The 18,527-nt window shown below is 35.9% G+C and overlaps 2 protein-coding genes across 4 annotated transcripts in view; both read right to left on the reverse strand.

The window, feature by feature from the left end:
* LOC111052731 (neurocalcin homolog) overlaps window positions 1-18,527 on the reverse strand; it is a 253,861-nt gene that overhangs the window by 101,304 nt on the left and 134,030 nt on the right. The gene's annotated exons all lie outside the window — the stretch shown is intronic.
* The window catches only part of LOC111052732 (neuronal calcium sensor 2), a 241,913-nt gene that overhangs the window by 89,397 nt on the left and 133,989 nt on the right, over window positions 1-18,527 (reverse strand). The window lies entirely within an intron of this gene.

Genomic DNA, 18,527 nt, shown 5'->3' on the forward strand with positions numbered 1-18,527 from the left:
TTCAAGATGTTCAATGTTTTAGAACGGGTAGTATTAAGATGCGTACAGATATACGCGCCGCGAACATGGGCAATTCACTTTTATTTAATCAGCTGATGCCAAGCTTTTTATATCTTACCGTTTCTGTAAAAATACAGATATAGTCAGCTGATTAAAAGTGAATTTCTCATGTTCGCGGCGCGTATATCTGTACGCACCTTTATAGTCCACTAGACAGCTGATTTATGATGAATAATTCTATAGTCTGATTTTTACGGTAATATTGGCGTATGAAGGAGCTCCTTTTTCCTTTTATATTATCCTTGAAATGCAAAATTTCCAAGAACCTTGTATATACGTCGACGCACAATTTAAAAAGGAACATATCTGTCAAATTTCATGAAAATCTATTACCGCGTTTCGCCGTAAATGCGCAACATATAAGCATTTAAACATTAAGAGAAATGCCAAACTGTCGACTTGAATCTTAGACCTCACTTCACTCGGTCAATTAATTTAAAAAGGTTTACACAATTCTGTGAAATTGATTTCACCTATTCAATCTATATCTGCTGGATTTGCGTAAGTACAGACCAGTCCAGGATTAGGTAGGATCTGATATTGGAGATAACAAGGGGGAGCAGTTGAACCTACATCTTTTCAGCATTTTCTACTAGGAGTATTTTAATCAAACGCACTTTTTTATCACTCATTTGCAATCTTACAAACTCAAAATATAATCATTACCAGGATTTCCAGCTAATTGTGAGTTGAATCAACAATATTTTGTACTATCTACTGGTCTTCGCGTATTCTGATAATCCACTTCTCTCTTGAAACCGAAGTTTCACGACACGATCTCCTTTCCTCAAAATGAACGGCAAACAATCAAGATTAAAAACATTTAATCCTCTTTGGAGAGTCCTTCTTAAAAAATTCTAACGGTAACCCACATTGTATAAGACAATGGTCATGGAGAAAATGATTTGGTAGCTCACTGCTGATAAAAAAACATCTAGCTTTGAAATGAAATGGATAATTATGCAAGGGAATTCGACTCAGAATAATTTGATATTTATTTTAAATTACCAAACTTCATAGATTCGAAACCCGTACTTCTGAAACAATAAAAATTATTTGACAGCTCCGATAGTTCAAACAGAGAGAATAGAATGTAAGAGCATAGACATTACATTCTATACTCTCTCTCCTCTTTGAATTCAAATCATCCAACAAGTAGTGCCATATTTACACAGTAGTTTACCCGGTGTTTCGAATTCAAGCTCCTGATGAAACAGCATGACACATCAAACCAGTACATAAATTGAGTCGCGTCAAGATGAAATGGACAATCATAGTCGATAAAGAGCGGCACTTCGCACACAGTAGCAGTTGCTCAGTGCTCGGGGGAGCTTGGTTGACTGGTAAGCAAGCTATCGAGTTTTTCAATGCCCGACGGAATTGACTGTTGCGGTCACACTCCGACAAAATGGCTTCACATAGAATTCACAATGGCTTCACAATGTGTGCAAACGATATACAAACTGAAGAAAAACTCGACGGCCGAGTTAATCTCAGAGGAATTTGAATTGACATGAAGTTCTGTTCTGTTCCAAGAGGAAGAGGAGCTACTCGGCTCGAATTTCTCCAGCTCTGTTTCGACCAATCGCTCTCTCCGTTCCATTCTTTCTTTGAATACATCTAGTGCTACTTTTCTTTTTCTCACCTCTTCAAGTTTTGTGAAACTTAGTACTTCTTGCACGGCTTATTAGGCAGCTGCTTAAACTTTCGCAGCCTGTCAAGCCCGGCCAAGCTTCTTATGGCTGGAGCAGAACAACGAAGAGAATCAGGAGCAAAAGGAATAAACAAAAGACGAAGAAGTTGAAGAAGAGAAAGAAAAGGACGAAGAAGAAGGAGAAGAAGAAGAGAAAAAAGAAAAATAAGAAGAAGAAGAAGAAGAAGATGATGATGATGATGATGATGATGATGATGATGATGATGAAGAGGACATTGGGAAAGATGAAAATAGAAAGAAGGATGATAAGGAGGAGACAAGTTGAGCAGAATCAGAGGAGAGAGGCAAGGAAAAGAGTGAATAAAAAGGGGAAATGTGGAATGGAACGGTAAAAGGGGTATGATTGAAATTTAAAACAAATGAGAATGGAAAATAAAGAGGTGTATAGAAGTAAGATGATAAAGAGATATTGGGAATTAAGGCGACGAAAAACAGAAAAAGGGATGGTGAGGATGTCGAAGAGAGGAGAAATAGATTGAGAAAAATATGCAAAAAAGGGGGGAAAGGGAGAAAAATATGAACGTGTAACAGAAAGCATAAGAGAGATCGAGAAAGAGAGAGAAAGAAGAAAACAGTGTAGGTGTGGGAGAGTGAAAGCAGAAATGGGAAGAGAAACAACGGTGGATGAAGAAAAGTGAAATGTAAAATAAATGAAAGTAAAATGGAGAAGAGGATATGGAATAAAGGAATGGATATGGGAGAAAATTGTGTAGGTGAATAGTATACAGAACAACAGGGTGAAGAGAGACTATAAGAAAGAGAACAAGTAAAAGAACAAGGCATACAGAGAATGAAATGATGGTAAAAGAGAAAACAGAATAAGTGACGGACAGAGAGGGAAGGATGAAATATGAAGTGAAAGGAAAGCTGAAGGAAAAATGAGATACCACGTGGAAAAGGGGAGAAATAGGTATGGAGGAAGAGGACTAAGAAGAAGAGAAAGATGGGATGATGGAGGGTAAAGAATTGAGATAAATTAAACATGAAGAAAATGAGAGGAAGGAGGAGGTTAGAAGAAAGAGGAAGAGGCCTTTGCCGTTCGCCCTTGAAGGAAAAGTTTCAGCAAGCAAAGAAAGGACACGAGCCGAGCCGGCAAAACAGCAGTTGGCTCTAATCCGGAGTGAGCCTTTCTCTGCTGCCTCTCAACTTTCAACTGCGAATAAAACCGTCCAAAGAAAAGATTGGCGCAGGAGACGATTGCAGCCATCTATACAGATAATCCGCCATCCGGAAATTCCTATTGAGTTTGACGATTGATTGCAGGCAACGCGGTACAAAAGCAGGACGCGGGGTGAGAAAACGCAATAAAGAGGAGACAAAGTTACACCTTTGCTGGAAATACGGTCGGAAGCCACCTTTTTGTGAGAAGGGAATCTCCTACAAGCGATAATTCAATCCCGCAATCTTTAAATGGCAACAACGATTGAAGTTTGCTCCTAAAAACAATAATTGAATCATGCATCCAGTCATTGTAACGAAAAGGAAACTTTTGATTGCCCTAGCAATAAGTTAGTTAATTCTGAATATTATTTCGAGTGGATTTGATCTCCGAATAGCAAAGGAACAGTACTCGGGAATTAGCAAGATATGAAAATAATTTGATGTTGTTTTATTTGAATAAGAAGAAACTTATGATTGCTCTTTCTACACTAAACATGTAGAAGACACATTATAAGAAACTAACCATTGTATGTAATTGTAAACTATCTAATATTTTCTGTAATTGATGTAGTAGTTTTAGGTTTTTTGGAAAATAAACATTTATCTATTTTAATGAATAAATTTAAAAATCTTATGCATAACACTCAATAACAAATTGAATAACTAACTCCGTTTGAGGATGAGAAGAGCTCTGAGCATGGGAGGACGGCTAGGAAATCTATAGATTGAAAGTAAATTAACCATAGACAATGATTTTTCCTGTAAACACAAGCTATTATGCTTGAAAGTGTATGATAATCAGTATGAATGCTGTAAAATTGGAAGTATAACAAAAAACATGAATCAAACTGAGATTGGAGATTAATCAACTATTATTAAAGTGATTCACAAGACAATTAAATGGCTTACTTGCAATCCGCCGCATATATAACTTTCGAGGCCCTTATTCTCTTCTCATTTCATGGCTAAATATCTCTTACCTGCTGGTGATTACAATCTAGCCAGAGGTCCTCAGCTATTGGTTCATTTTTAATTAGTTATTTTTTCTAGTTAATTCGAAATTCCCAAACACCAAGCTCAATTACAGATCCATCATAAGCAAAATTTAGTTACGCACATCAATTATCAACAATGAGTCTGAAAAGGCAAGTTGTAGAGGTCTCGATTGAATCGATACTAGGAACCAGTTGTAAAGCTGAACTTCACTATCATTCCACATCACTTTCAATGACAAACAAACGTTGAATAAATGATACAAGCAGAGTGGACACACATCAGAACAGCACTCATGATCAATGATGAACAATTCCAGGAATTCGCATTCAGAACCACCGTCAATTCCAATCTGTCAGTTTTATCTGGCATGAGAGTAGAGTACACGAAACCCGGTCGAAATACATGCATAGCATGCCATTTATAACCTTAACGAACAGTGTTTACAGTATAACTTTATACTTTACGCTATAGCACTGTACCGCTTATCTGAACCGAAACATGGGCCTGGCTCGACATTGACCCACAATAAAGAGCCAGTAATTTGCAAATAAACAACCCATCTGACCAACATACACATACTTTGCAAAAGCTGCGCTTAATTACACACATTAAAAGATGTCCCCGCTAGTCAAAGTCATGCATTTGCAATGAATTTATTTTTTTCTGTGTGAATTTCTATCGGACGGCAACAATCGGAGACAATCCCTAATAACAAATCATGGAAAAACTGCTGAAAATCTCACACAATTGTGAAAATAAAATTATCATGTGTGTTAGTTGCAACTGTGTAAACTGAGAAACTGAGGCTTATTGTTTCGTGTAATATAAAAACGGAAAATCAACAGTTTTGAACATGAATCAAAAACCATCATGAATCATGAATCAGTTTTGAACATGAATCAAAGCTGAAGCCGTTTCCAATTTAGAACATTAGCCAATATACATGAACCATTTTACTTTCTCTGAATTCTACGATCAAATACGACTATAATATTTGAACTTATAGAACTTGGGGAAAATGAATGCAATAAATTATTCTTTACTCGAAAACTAACAAAATCTGGAAAAAAACCTCCATTATCATTCTCTGACAGGGGTTTTGTAACAATTAATAAAATTTATTGTAAATATTTTTGGAAACACTGCGCGCCAAAACTATTTTGTAACTGCTAATATAGGACTAATTTGCTCACTTATGACGGTAGTGCCGTTCGTATGGAAGGAGGACCGACCATCTAACTAAATCTAATATTGCTTTGGAAATGAAAATTATTCTTATCCTATTTAGGAGTTCATTTTTATACAGACGAATCACCACTATCTACTGGAACAATTAACAGGGATGCAATGATAATGAAACTATATCCATAACACTCGCAACTCAAAATCCAATTTGATTTGTTGAAGTTCATTTCAAAATTCAATGAGTTCACTGGGACAAATTATTTCCTTGATGAATACAATTAACCAGAAAGACTGTAAATACTTGAAATTTTGTTCAAAACAAAACTAGATTTTAGTTAGAAGAGGTTTTGTATGTTTGCCAAGAACTAGGCTATGCATTGTTGCATTCACCTGGAGCAACCAGAGAGTATAGATATAGAATGTTACAACGGATAGAGAGCAACGGATAGAGTATCTATGTGACCTACTTTCTTCCAGTACATGGCTATAACAATATAAAGACATTCAAGCAGGCCAAATTAGGCTCAAAGAACAAGCTAGTATGGTGTAAATCGATATGAATGAGCTATCCAATAACAATTTGCCAGAAGGTTAACCTTTGAACGTTTTATGATACTGAAGCTAACAAGGGAACGACCACTAATTGCATTCATTTTGTCAGCATCCATGAGCATAGTAGAATACAGCTCCATGGGTATCCTCTTGCTTGTTCGTTTACAGGTGGGTGATTAATGATGATTTTTTTAAACATCAGACGTTGATCAGTCCTTTCACTATTGAGGAAGACTAGTCTGGTCATCAATTATGTTAATAATGAGCAAGAATCAATAAAACCATGAATATTATGATACTACAATAATCTATTTCTGGCTCAGTCCTGGATCTGAGTTTGATCTTTAGATACCGGTACCAAACTTTGATTGATCAAAGCTCTAAAAGACAACAATAATTGAGTGAAAACCATCTGTTAAACACCAGTGTCCTAGAAAAAGTTATGCAAACTTGATTTCATTAGAAGATAATTGATTGGAAGTCAATAATTTAGAGCTATTCCAATCTATACAGCGACAAAAAATATCTGAATCTCTAAAAGAGAAACTCACTACTTTACAAAATTTCCTTGGTATAGAAAGAATTTTTATTGAAAGTCAAAAGACAATTATTTTTTTCAACACATATCCACGTAGTAACATACGTCTGTGATACTAAAGTACAGAAATGCATTTATTCAAAACTTTTGAACACAGCTAAATCTAAGTCTACGAAGGCTCATTTAAGAACTGAATCCTATGAAGAAGGAAAAATTAGCTTGGAAGCAAGATGATTCCAGCACTTATAATATCCTTAAATTTAACTTTCTTCAAGGAAGTCTTTCCATTGTAGATTCTAGTCACGGGAGCCTCTTCAAGTGCAGTTCTTCTGGTAACCCTATATTCTCCAGCTCTTCCTCTTTCCTCTTTCTTGTCAATTTCATCCATATCATCTTTCCTCCATTCTGATTTCTACATCTCAACATATCCCCCCACTCAAAACGATAAGAGAAATCATTATTCATCTATCTTCGTGTCTTACTTCTAATTATTTTCTGCCCCGTTTTATCTTTTTTTGATGAGACGTTTTTTCTTCGAAAAACATTCTAATTTCCAGTCTTTTCACAATACTTGCCTCAATTTTTACCTCTTCCTTCTTACATCTCATTTCCCATTTCTGCATTCCTCCTTAATCTCATCTTTCTTTTACTAATCTCATTCTTCTAGATTCTCTTCCTCTTCGTCTATAACTGTTCACACTTAATACAGCCGTTAAGTTTTCGTTACAGCTCCTGTAACGCTAATTCCCTCATAACTTCATTATTCGAGACCCGCTTTCTCAACCCTTCAGCGACTTTCCAACCATACTGATGTCACCTCTGCAAACTTTTAGCCCTGCACTGCAGCTACCTCTCACTAAATCACATTTTCGGGTCCTACGAAAATTACTTTCCACTTCTTTGTAGCTCATCGTGTCCCAAGTTAATTACACCTTCGAGCTGCTACTTTGCAACAAAGTTCAGAAATTACGCCTCTAATAAATTCAGTAATATTGGAAAATAATTTGCGAATCGAAACGGGTCAATTGGTTGCAAAATTCCGTCCTGGACGCCTACTTTTGAATCGAAAATTAAGGATCATAAGACTTGTGACCCTGGCATGAAATCATTTTTTTCTTACAAAATTGATTCCTCCAAATCGTTAATTATGATAAAAATCTATTCGTAGGTCGCTGTATCAATCTACCGATGAGAACTGTCAATAATATTTTAATCTAGTCTTAAGTTATAATCTAGAATTAATTATATTCAATCTGTGAACTACATGACACCAGTCCTCAGCGAGTCAGGAAAGGACAAACACAATATTTTATAACATGTTCCATAATATACCATCACCTAAAAAACAAAAAAATATTGAACGTATTGAAATGGAAATGCATTCAAAATATCAATCTCTTCCAAATATCTATTATGTTCTTTACAAAGCCTCTTCCAGCAATAATCTTAATCACATTGTATCTGCCCTTATAATCCAGTCAACGAAATATTATAGAGGGAAAAGTTTGGAACACAATTTTCAACTCCACAGCTCTTTTAAGTATAGTAAGAGGATTGACATATCAAAATTCCTCACCCCTACCCCCTGTGCTTAAGAAGTGGGGGTGGTTTGAAGGTACCATTTTTTTATTTTTCGCATATATCTCGGAAACGATGCATCTTATGAACATTTGTATTCTGTGCAAAATTGAAGCATACAAAATTAACAACAAGTTTTGTCATCTACATTTCTTCGATATCTCTTAAAGTTCCTGAGATATCCGCTCTAGAAGGTGAGAAATATTTTGAAAATCACTTCTGCCTTCAATTTTTTAATCTTTTCGGCCTTATGATTTTTGAACGATTGATGGAAAAAATCCGTGCGGATTATAAGCTGATAGAGCATCAAATAACCTTCAATTTGATGTATATTTTTACTATTTTACGCATTTCACTACGACTGTTGCAGCAGTTTTAGTGTTGAGAGTGAAATTTTCTGTTCAGCAACAATAGATCATTGACAATGAAATTTGGAGGGAATCATTGGAACACAATTTTTGACTTTGCAGCTTTGTTGAGATTAGTTTGGAGGTGAGCATATCAAAAATCCCAACCCCTACATCATGTGCTAAAGGGATGAGGGTGGTTTGAAAGTTGCATTTTCCACTTATTACTTACAAGCTTATATCTTGGTATCAACTACGTAAAAATGAAGCTTAATAGATTTCCTACAAGTTTTGTTCAGTAGAGGTTTTTGATAAATCTGATACTTTTCGAGATATTTATGTTATAAAGTGATGCATTTTCGAAAAATCAGTTTTTCTTTCATTTTTTCGCTCTTTCAAGTATTATAACTTTTCTACAATTGATGGAACAAGATTGTGCTAATCACTAGATTGTAGAGCATTGAATTATCTTTCATTTCATGTATAATTCGACCATTTCACGCAATCCCATACAACTGTTGCAGCAGTTTTAGTTTTTGTTCAGCAACAAGTGACTTTCTTCGAATATCACACTATTCTGTCATCATAAATTGGCAGTGTGCTTCAGTATGAACATTCATATTGAGTACGGATTTTTTTCATCAATCGTTCAAAAATTATAAGGCCGTAAAGATTAAAAAATTGGAGGCAGAAGTGTTTTTTCAAAAAAATTATCACATTCGAGAGCGGATATCTCAGAAACTATGAGAGATATGGAAAAAATGTAAATGACAAAACTTTTTGGTAATTTTGTATGCTTCAATTTTGCACAGAATACATATGTTCATAAGATGCATCATTTCCGAGATATATGCGAAAAATGAAAAAATGGTACTTTCAAACCACCCCCACCCCTTGAGCACAGGGGGTAAGGGTGAGGACTTTTGATATGTCAATCCTCTAACTATCCTTAAAAGAGCTGTGGAGTTGAAAATTGTGTTCCAAACTTTTCCCTCTATACCTTTATTTGAGCATTCGTTGCCTGGACTATTAGTGGAAAGATTTGTGTTAAAAATCAAAATACGAATAACTTCATATTTTTAAATATTAAAACTGAAAATTTATTTTTAATTTTTTTCTAATCAGTGAGTCATACAAATGAAGTGTCCTTCTGAGAGGTCACAGAATTTGTCCATCTCAACAGAGGTTTGAATAATTTCCAAAAAGATGTGAAAAGGCCTTTCTTGGTGAGGGAGGGTCGAATACACTTCTCATCAATGTGATCATTCAAGTATTGTAATCGCGTCTCTTTTCTTCTCATTTTCAAGTCGGGATGATTAAAAACGTCTTGTTAATATCCAATGGTAGACAACCGGACCGGACTTCAGAACCCTTGAGGGTTTGAGGCTCTATTACGAAGGCAGGACAGGCAAAGAAATGGTGGCTAACTGGCTTTGTCAGCGGGCTTTCGTTTGTCCCTGCAGGCGCCATTTTTTATTTTTCGCGCTTTGTCGGGGAGGAGGTCCTTTAAACGCGACATTAAATATTCATTGTTCCCCGCCACACTCCCTTTTCCAAAAGTTTCGTCCTAATTAGTAAGCAGATTCTTTCAGAAATTCGTTATGGGGGTGTTCTTTTTGCTTTTAGCATGCAGCCTCTTCTTCAATAGATCTACATGGATCTTTCAATACCGTACCTTAAATATTTCAAAATAATGGAACTTGATTCATTTATAAAACTGAATAATTGACTCAGTTGAATATAAAAACAATGAAATTTCAAAACTATTACATTAGTATAGTCTTGCATGACCATTGTATTAACATAAGTATTGCATGATTAGTATTCGCATCGAGACCTGTCAGATCATAAAATGAGGGAGAAGGACAGGCAATCACGCTGCTCTCACATTCTATCCTATAGAATGTGTATCCCTACTCGAGTTCTTGGAATCTTTATATTTCCCATGGGAACCATCACGTTAGGCAACCATCATTCTTATTGGTCAGTATGACTACTGAGCAATTTGCTCTCTCACTCCAAAATATCCGTCAACAAAAATATCCGCATACGAAAGTTACATTAATTAGAGTTCAGCCAAGACTTCGCTATGGAAAAAAGAGGCATTAAGAAACGAGAGAATACAGTGTCTGCCATCTGAATTGCCAAGAAATAATTAATTGATATACCCAGCATTTGCAATGATTGTCCATCTATCACAAAAACTGAACATTTCTCATCCTCAAAAACACTGCTGTACAGGTATTATTATTTTCTGAATACTGTATAATTTCAAGGATTATTGGGATAAAAACATTTTTATTAATATCTATAGCCAGCTTACTACATTCATCCACAAAACTCAGTGTTATAGAGATTACAATAAATTGCCAATTGAATTGAGAAGGTGTGATTACTGTATTTTTTTGAGAGAGCAAAGAGCTGGTTATTCACAGTAAACGACGTATGGATCACACTACTGGATACGTGATCAGTATAATTTCCAAGATACTATTTAATTTCCACTTTTGTAATTTGCAATTTGAGGAGGGAATAAATTCATTTATTCATTATTGCGGAATAATCACAATTATTATAGTATTTGGTATACATCCTTGTAAATAACTAAATAATTGAATTGACTGATTTCACATAAGACCATAATTTCCACATTCAATCGACCCAGGATAGATCCACAAGTGATTGGATCATTCTTATAGCTACTGAACTACAGTATATTCATTGCTTGAATCATGTTCAAAACATTAAACACAATCTGCGTGAATATCACGAAGTCAACTAGAAAAATACGCCGTGTTCGTGCCTTACATCCGAACTACCCCATCACGTTCCGTGTAGCAGGTGGCGGTACTGTCTCGTTTATTGAAACCTGTTTTAATGTAGCCTAGTGGTGGTTATTTATTTTATTGGCGCCAGCAACAGCGATCGATGCACAACGATGGAGTGTTGGCGTTTTGACCGCCGCCTCTCATTTATTTTCCGACAACGAAATTTATCGCCGTCACCGATCTGCATAGCAGGCTGCTTCTGCTGCTGCTGCTGCTATGATTTATACGTTTGCAAATAGCTGTCTTCAAAGGTGACTACCACTGTACAGGTGATACAATCCTGGTGAAGAGGATGATCCCCGAAGAAGGAGACACGAAGAAGAGAGAGGGCGAAGAAGAGAGAGTGATAGAGAGAATAATAAGGAGGAAAAGGGAAGGAACATGTGATAAGGATGAGGTTGGCTGAGTTGAAGAGGATAAGAAGTTAAAAGGAGAAGTGGAAGAGACATAGGAGAAGAAATAAAACGCAGAGGAGAATAGAAAGAGGAGGAGGAGGTACTGTTTCGAACAGTACCTATTGTTCGTTATCCAGATATTTCTATGGTTTATGTATTACTGAACGAATAAATTACAGAATGAAAACAGATGGAAGAAGGAACATATAGAACAAGAAACATAAAAAGTAACAGATGAAAAGTGAAGATAGAAGAGAACAGTGAAAGGCGAGAAGAAGAAATTAAGAAAGAAAGAAGGAGCTGCAATAACATAACAGCAGTAAGATAAAATTATGAGGAGGGAAGGAAGAATAAAGTGTGTATACTTCGAAAAAGCGAATGAAGTTATGAGAAATTAGAATATAATCAACAATATGAAAGGGATGGCGATGATACGGTGGAAGAAGCCTAGGAGGAGGAGGAGGAGGAGGAGGAGGAGGGGGAGGAGGAGGAGAAGAAGAAGAATGAGAAGAAGGTAGGAGAAGAATAAGAAGAATTGGAGCGAACGTGAGAATAAATGGGAGGAAAATATATTGGGATTAATAGTCGAAAAGAAGATTGAAGAAGAAAAGAAGATTTCATGTGGAAGAGGAAAAAAGGAAGATAGCCAACAAGAAAGGAAGAGAAGAAAAAAATGATGAAGAAAGAGGACAGCTTAGAAAAATAGTAAAATGAGGCACAGAAAAAGGATCAAAGACAAGAAGGAACAAGGAGGAAAGAGAGAATTAGAAGAAATAGGAAAGATGAAAGAGGAAAAGTGAGAGGAGAAGTAGTGAGGAGTTGCGTGCAGCCACCACCTTATTTTTGTAGTCAGCGACGTTCGTTCAATTCAAGACGAATTCCTGTGGGTTTTCTGTCTGTCTTTTTCCTGCAATGGCGATGACAACAGACCTGAGGGATGGAAAGAAATGGAGCGAACAAGGAGGAAAGGAGTGTTAGAGAGAGAGAGTGAGAGAGGGAAAGGTGTGTGGTGTGGCCTATTTGTCGGCTGAAATTGATGACACAAGTCGCTGTCAAAATTGGTATTGGAAATGGTGCACTCTTCTTGCCTCCATTCTTCGCTCTCAAATCCATCCTGTCTCCCTGGTACTGCTCAATTTTTCCCTCCACTCCATACACTGAGGTAGACTTCATCTTATGATTCGAATACCTCTCCATTCATGTATTTATGAATCCCCGTGTATGAGATGACTTACTCAATCACACCGAACTGAAGGGTAGTTGAACATACAATATGATTATTTTTCGTCTCATCCAGCAGGTGGTTTCAACGTTACTAATAAGTTCACTTTATGATCCATCGATTCTAAAATATTGAGTTAATGAGATTACTCATAATAGTATCTTACATAACAAGGACGGGAAGGGGCCTTTTGAAGGCGAGAATGATGTTTCTAGTCGAGGCGTTAGCCATGCACTGCAAAAGACATTCACGTCCAAGTAAAGTACACTATTTTTTGACATAATAATCTAAAAAAAAATGAGAAATAGAAAACATAACATGCTTGTGCTGACATTACTACATGCACTCTGAACATAACCTAACTTAGTTTACAAATTCTGAATCTGGAATTTTGTAAAAGTTGACATAACTTCCACCTGGAGCGCTGAAGGTGGTTTATTTGTAGCAGTTTGCTGATCCTATTTCGGAACAAGGAAACAGGATACATACTCGACTGTAAAGAAAACATATGGTTTCATTACAATAGAGTATGATGTAATGAGAATAATATGTTTATTTGTTCTGCAAACAGCTGTTTACCAGATTGATTTCATGCATAGAAAACAGCTGAAATTGAATGACTATGACAAAAACATTTATACTGATGAGCATGAACATGATTTAAATCATGTTGATTTTAAACATGTTCATGATTTTAATAATGTTTTACACGGTCCTACTCATGAACAGATTAGGCATTACATAAGCATTACATAAACAGGTTTTTGATTAATAAGGTCAAATATATCGATTCCTTATATTCTATGAGATACTAAGTAATGAATTCCCGTCTGTGAAGGAAGATTAAATTCTAGAGCATTGTTAACGAGAAGGCATTTTTAATCATATATAATATCAGTGAATGCTCTCTCCTTCAAATTGACTTATCAGCTGAAGAGCGCAAAATAGCTATTTCTCTTTTTTGCTAAGGATAGTGTGGACATGAGACACTAATGATTGATAAATGGATCAATCAGATAGTAATATTGATGAATGAAACTACTAGAAAAGGTGGACACCTAATCACCATGAATTGCTTTTTTTCCTTTCATAGCCACAATGTAGAGTTTAATTGTGCTAAACGTTTCCAAAGAATAGAAGTATCAAAATGTTTTGAAATTTGAACAACAGTATTGGGTCTTCATATTCAAAAGTATGAATTGTTTTTAGCTGGAGATTAGGATAGAGGAGTAAGCTCTCCTGAGTTAGTTTAGCTGGATTTGTTTGTGTTGGAATGGAATTTCTTGGAATTGATAACTGCATCTAGATAATAATTTCAGTTTTATGCTTTCTGGGGTAAACACCTAGCTGCATTATATAGATGTTTGAAAAAGAGCTACGATAATCCTCAATCTCAAATAATGGAACGTTAATTTCAATTTACGTAACTCATATAGGAAACATGGAATACAATAATGTAGGTTATCAAATGGAAAAGAAGGTGAGAAGGATATAGGGAACACAACCATTGAATGAAATTCACGATTGACAACAATATCAAAGTTTATATTTGATTAAGGCCTATTATGATCGAAGCCCCAACTTTGTGGACTGCAGGTCTTCCCGAGCATTGTATGCAGTCCATGCTATTACCGTGTTTGAATAGCAAACTTGAGCCATTATTCAGACATGATGAACAGCAGGGTGAACTCATAGGCATCATCCTTTGTTTCAGTCCATGTTACCTCACAGTTTATTGATTCAATTAACAGACGAACAGAAGCCGCCTCCGTGTGCTCACTACTCATTTACAACAACTGTACTCGCACGGCAATAGTAAGTAACTTTCTCGTAACAAGAATGTGAATCTACTATGGCAATCGTGCATGAAATACAAGTCGAATATGGAAATTCTCGATAAAATAGAGTTGATAATTTCAGAAAATTTTGTAATTTACAGCTTTAATATAATACGATTGTAATTGTAAGTGTATTTCAAATTGAATAAATTATGATATTCTTCTTAGAAAATACTTATATTTGTTATATTGAAATTGAAAAATGAAACTTATCGGTTAGATTCTTGAAAAATAACATTGATTGAAAATCATAAGATTCAACAAAGTTAGGAGGTGCAAGGTATAGAATGAAAGAAAAATCTAAAAATGTATTAGGCGTCATCACAGCGAAAAGCTTCGAGCAGAATTTTTTGAGGTTAGCTTTGCATATCCGATTATTTGTTGTCTATTTTTTCTACGCTGCTCTATTTGAGGTTATTTTTATTAGTAATTCTCCAGTGGTTTATTTATTGTTAATGGTTGTGTATTTCATGCTAGAAGCCTCTCGCTGATGACAAAACATCCATGATGAGAATGTGTGTGTGTGTGTGTGTGCATGATAAACATGCCATCCTTAAGGCTCAATTTCTATGAAGCTCTCTGTTCAAACTCCTTTGTACGATTGGTTATTTCCCATCTAACTCGATCCATTCTACTAATCTTATACTCAAGGAACAATAAAAGTTCTTCATTTTCGATCATGTAGCTATAATTCGCAATCGTGAACAATGAATGATAAAATTATTATTATTGAGAAGAGAAAGGGACCGGATGGCCAAGAACTGCCCACACGATGTCAATTACATTACAATCCATTTTTAGGCCATACTGCAATCCATTGTCATTCAAGTACAATGAAGCAAGGAATCGAGAATCTGAAGAACTGTTCATTACGAAGTGACACAGTATTGAGTAGGTTTAAAAGACAGTACATCTATTTTAATACCAGTACAATACCTCAAGTAGACAGTAGTTAATCAAAAGTGCAGTTCAAAATCGTCGACATGATAGAACACCTAGATTATTTCTCTGATGATATCAACTAGCAGGAATAATCAAAGAACAAAAAAGCTTACTCGTTCTATGATGATATTGGATTTGGAATAGACTACAGAGGATACAGGATGGATTTCTGTTAATGAAGAGTAGTGAAAATTTAGATAAATATTTTGAATTGGTCACCAACGGCTGGAATAAACTGCTTTCGTGATAAGCGGGAAAGATGGTTGAAAAAGCAACAAAGTAGCCTACTTAGAACCTATAAATTACTAGTATTTCTGTGAACAGTAGACCTCGCCCTCAGTAAGTTAAATTGACCTGTTGTTATGTTTTCTCAAAAATTAATAAATAATTTATCAATTTAGAATGTCTAGAGAAAATCCTAAATGAACATAGAGCTTTTTGTCCTATCGTACCGTGACGTGTCGTCCCGGAATGTGAGTGTGAGCGCTGTTATCAGGTCTGGCTACCGTCCAATCGAATCAACCCATCAGAGAACATTCTGTGTTGTCGTGTTGGCGAAAAATCGGTGTGTTGAAATTAACAAAATAAACTACCATAAACTCCAAACTAGAATCATGGCCTCAGTTTATGGAAAGACAAAGTTAGTAGACAATAATCAACGTTAATAGACAGACTACTAACTTTGGACAATACTGTCTACTAACGTTGATGGAAAGATACATTTTCAAGATGTTCGATGTTTTTGAACGGGTAGTATTATTATAGTCCACTAGACAGCTGATTTATGATGAATAATTCTGTAGTCTGATTTTTACTCCAATATTGACGTATGAAGGAGGCTCCTTTTCCTTTTGTATTATCATTAAAATTAAAAATTTAAAAAAAACCTTAGGTATACGTCGACGCGGAATTCAAAAAGGAACATACTGTCAAATTTCATGAAAATCTATTGCTGCGTTTCGCTGTAAATGTATAAACCTTCAAACATAAAGAGGAATGCAAAACTTGAATCTTAGACCTCACTTCGCTCGGTCAATAATTGCCCCTGTGCCTGAAACAGCATTTTGAAATTTCGGATGCAAAGCGAGAAGCAGCTATAAATCATAACATAAATCGAGAATGAATTTCCGATGAGCTACAAGCTACTCCTTCCTTGTTCCACATGCGAACCCTTGTTGTGGGGTGAACAACGCTTATAATACAGGCCTACTAAATTTTTATAATACATAAATTACAATATACTGATTTTCCCTTTGGAAGTTGATGCATATAAGAAACGGTGCATGAGATCAGATCTACTTGAATGATGACGTGCTGAGCCGAAGTCCATAGCATAGTCATTCATAGGCCTACTAAGAATATGTCACTTATTGCTACCGTCAACATGAATTCAGGCAGCTTAAAACATAATTTACAAAATGATTAAAGATTGAATTTTAACTTTGGAGAAATTTTTTTTTAATTAATAGATTATTGATTCAGTATTGAAGAATTAGAAAATAATAAAGGATAATTGACTCTTCATTTATAAGCTGGAAATTAATTAGATAAATGATTAAAAAATTATAGAATTCAGGAAAAAGGTGGGATTCTATAACAATTCGAGCACAATAGATCGTTTTAAAAAAATGCTGAAGACTAGCTCTTCTGGAAGATATTGAGAATCATCGAGCATTCTGTTCAAAATGTCTACTCTCACAGATGGAAGAGAACGAACAAAAGAAAATCCTTTCCATGTGGAAAATGGGAAGAAGGTAGTCAAGACTGAGGTGTGGAATTCGCTTCAGACATTTCACTTAGAACGTAATCGAACGGATCCCAGTTGCTGGTCCGAGAGAAAGAAGAAAATGAAGAGAGGAGAAGAAAATGGAGAAGAAGAAGAAGAAGAAGAAGAAGAAGAAGAAGAAGAAGAAGAAGAAGAAGAAAAGAAGTTAGTGAGATTGGATAGAACGAGAGAAGGTCAGGATTTGGGGGAAGCGAAGCAAGGAATTCTTATCCCGACGTCCAGTAGTGGAGACAAAAGGACATTTGGATGGTAATAGAAAGTGTTGGGATAGATCGGGGGGAAGGAATCGTTAGCAAGTTGATAAGGAGGTGATGAGTAACATGAGGAAATGAGAAGAATAGCGAGTGAACAGTGTCTGGCATGAGAAAAGTAGGATAATGAAGAACATATTGGAAGGAGATGGCAATAGAAGCAGAAAATGAGAAACGCTTATCGAAAGGTGAATGAAAGAGATAGAAAAAAAGAAAAGAGGATCAGAAATTTATTATAAAGATGAAGGAATATGACGATATAAATGTGTTTTTATTTCATTATGAAGGAAATTTTCAAAAGGGAAGACTTTACGACGGAGGTAATGAAATACGAAAAAATTGAATGGATTATTAGCAGTAACAAATGGATAAGAAACAAAGTACAGAGAGGAACAGAAGACAGATAATGGAATACAAGACCTGGCAATACATTGTCATTTGTGCTAAATAATCAATCAATCAATCAATAATGTGAACAAGAGGAGAGTGAATAAAATGCCAAACAAGAGTTAAAACAGTAAAGGCAGGAAAGGAATGATAGGAAGAAGCTCAAAAACCATGAAATGGGCAACAAGAAGAACAAGATAAGATGATAAGATTACGAAGACAACTAACAAGAATGGAAAAAGAGTAGAAGCAAAAGAAGATGGGAATAGAAAGATGAAAAAAAGACGAAAAGCGAGAAGTCATCTTTTCAATTTGAAGGAGAGGCTTCACCTTATGCTTTTCCATCTCCTCATTCTTTTCCTTCTTCTTTTCCATCTCTCCATCTCTCTTCCATCGCCTTCTTCTTTTCCTTCTCCTACTCGTCGTTGTTTTCCTTCTCTTACCTTACAAGTAAGCAAATGAGAGTAGAGATGGAAGGGAGAGGAGCGGAGCGAATAAGTGATGAGCAACGTATACTGTATGGCCAAGGCACCAAGGCAGGGTTGCAGTCGCCTATAAAAGGGTTAATTTACAATTGCTGATCTGTTTTGCACGGAGAGGCGCCGTCCGGTCGGCACTGCGTTGCCATGGCAACCAAACAATGTGACGTCACCCACCAACCACTTGCTGGCTACTTACTATTCGCCTATTCCCGAAACAATGTCAAGCCCAACCTAATCACAACAGTCAACTTTCCGGTGAAATCAA

This window comes from Nilaparvata lugens, chromosome 6 (assembly GCF_014356525.2).
Source record: "Nilaparvata lugens isolate BPH chromosome 6, ASM1435652v1, whole genome shotgun sequence".
Taxonomy (NCBI): domain Eukaryota; kingdom Metazoa; phylum Arthropoda; class Insecta; order Hemiptera; family Delphacidae; genus Nilaparvata; species Nilaparvata lugens.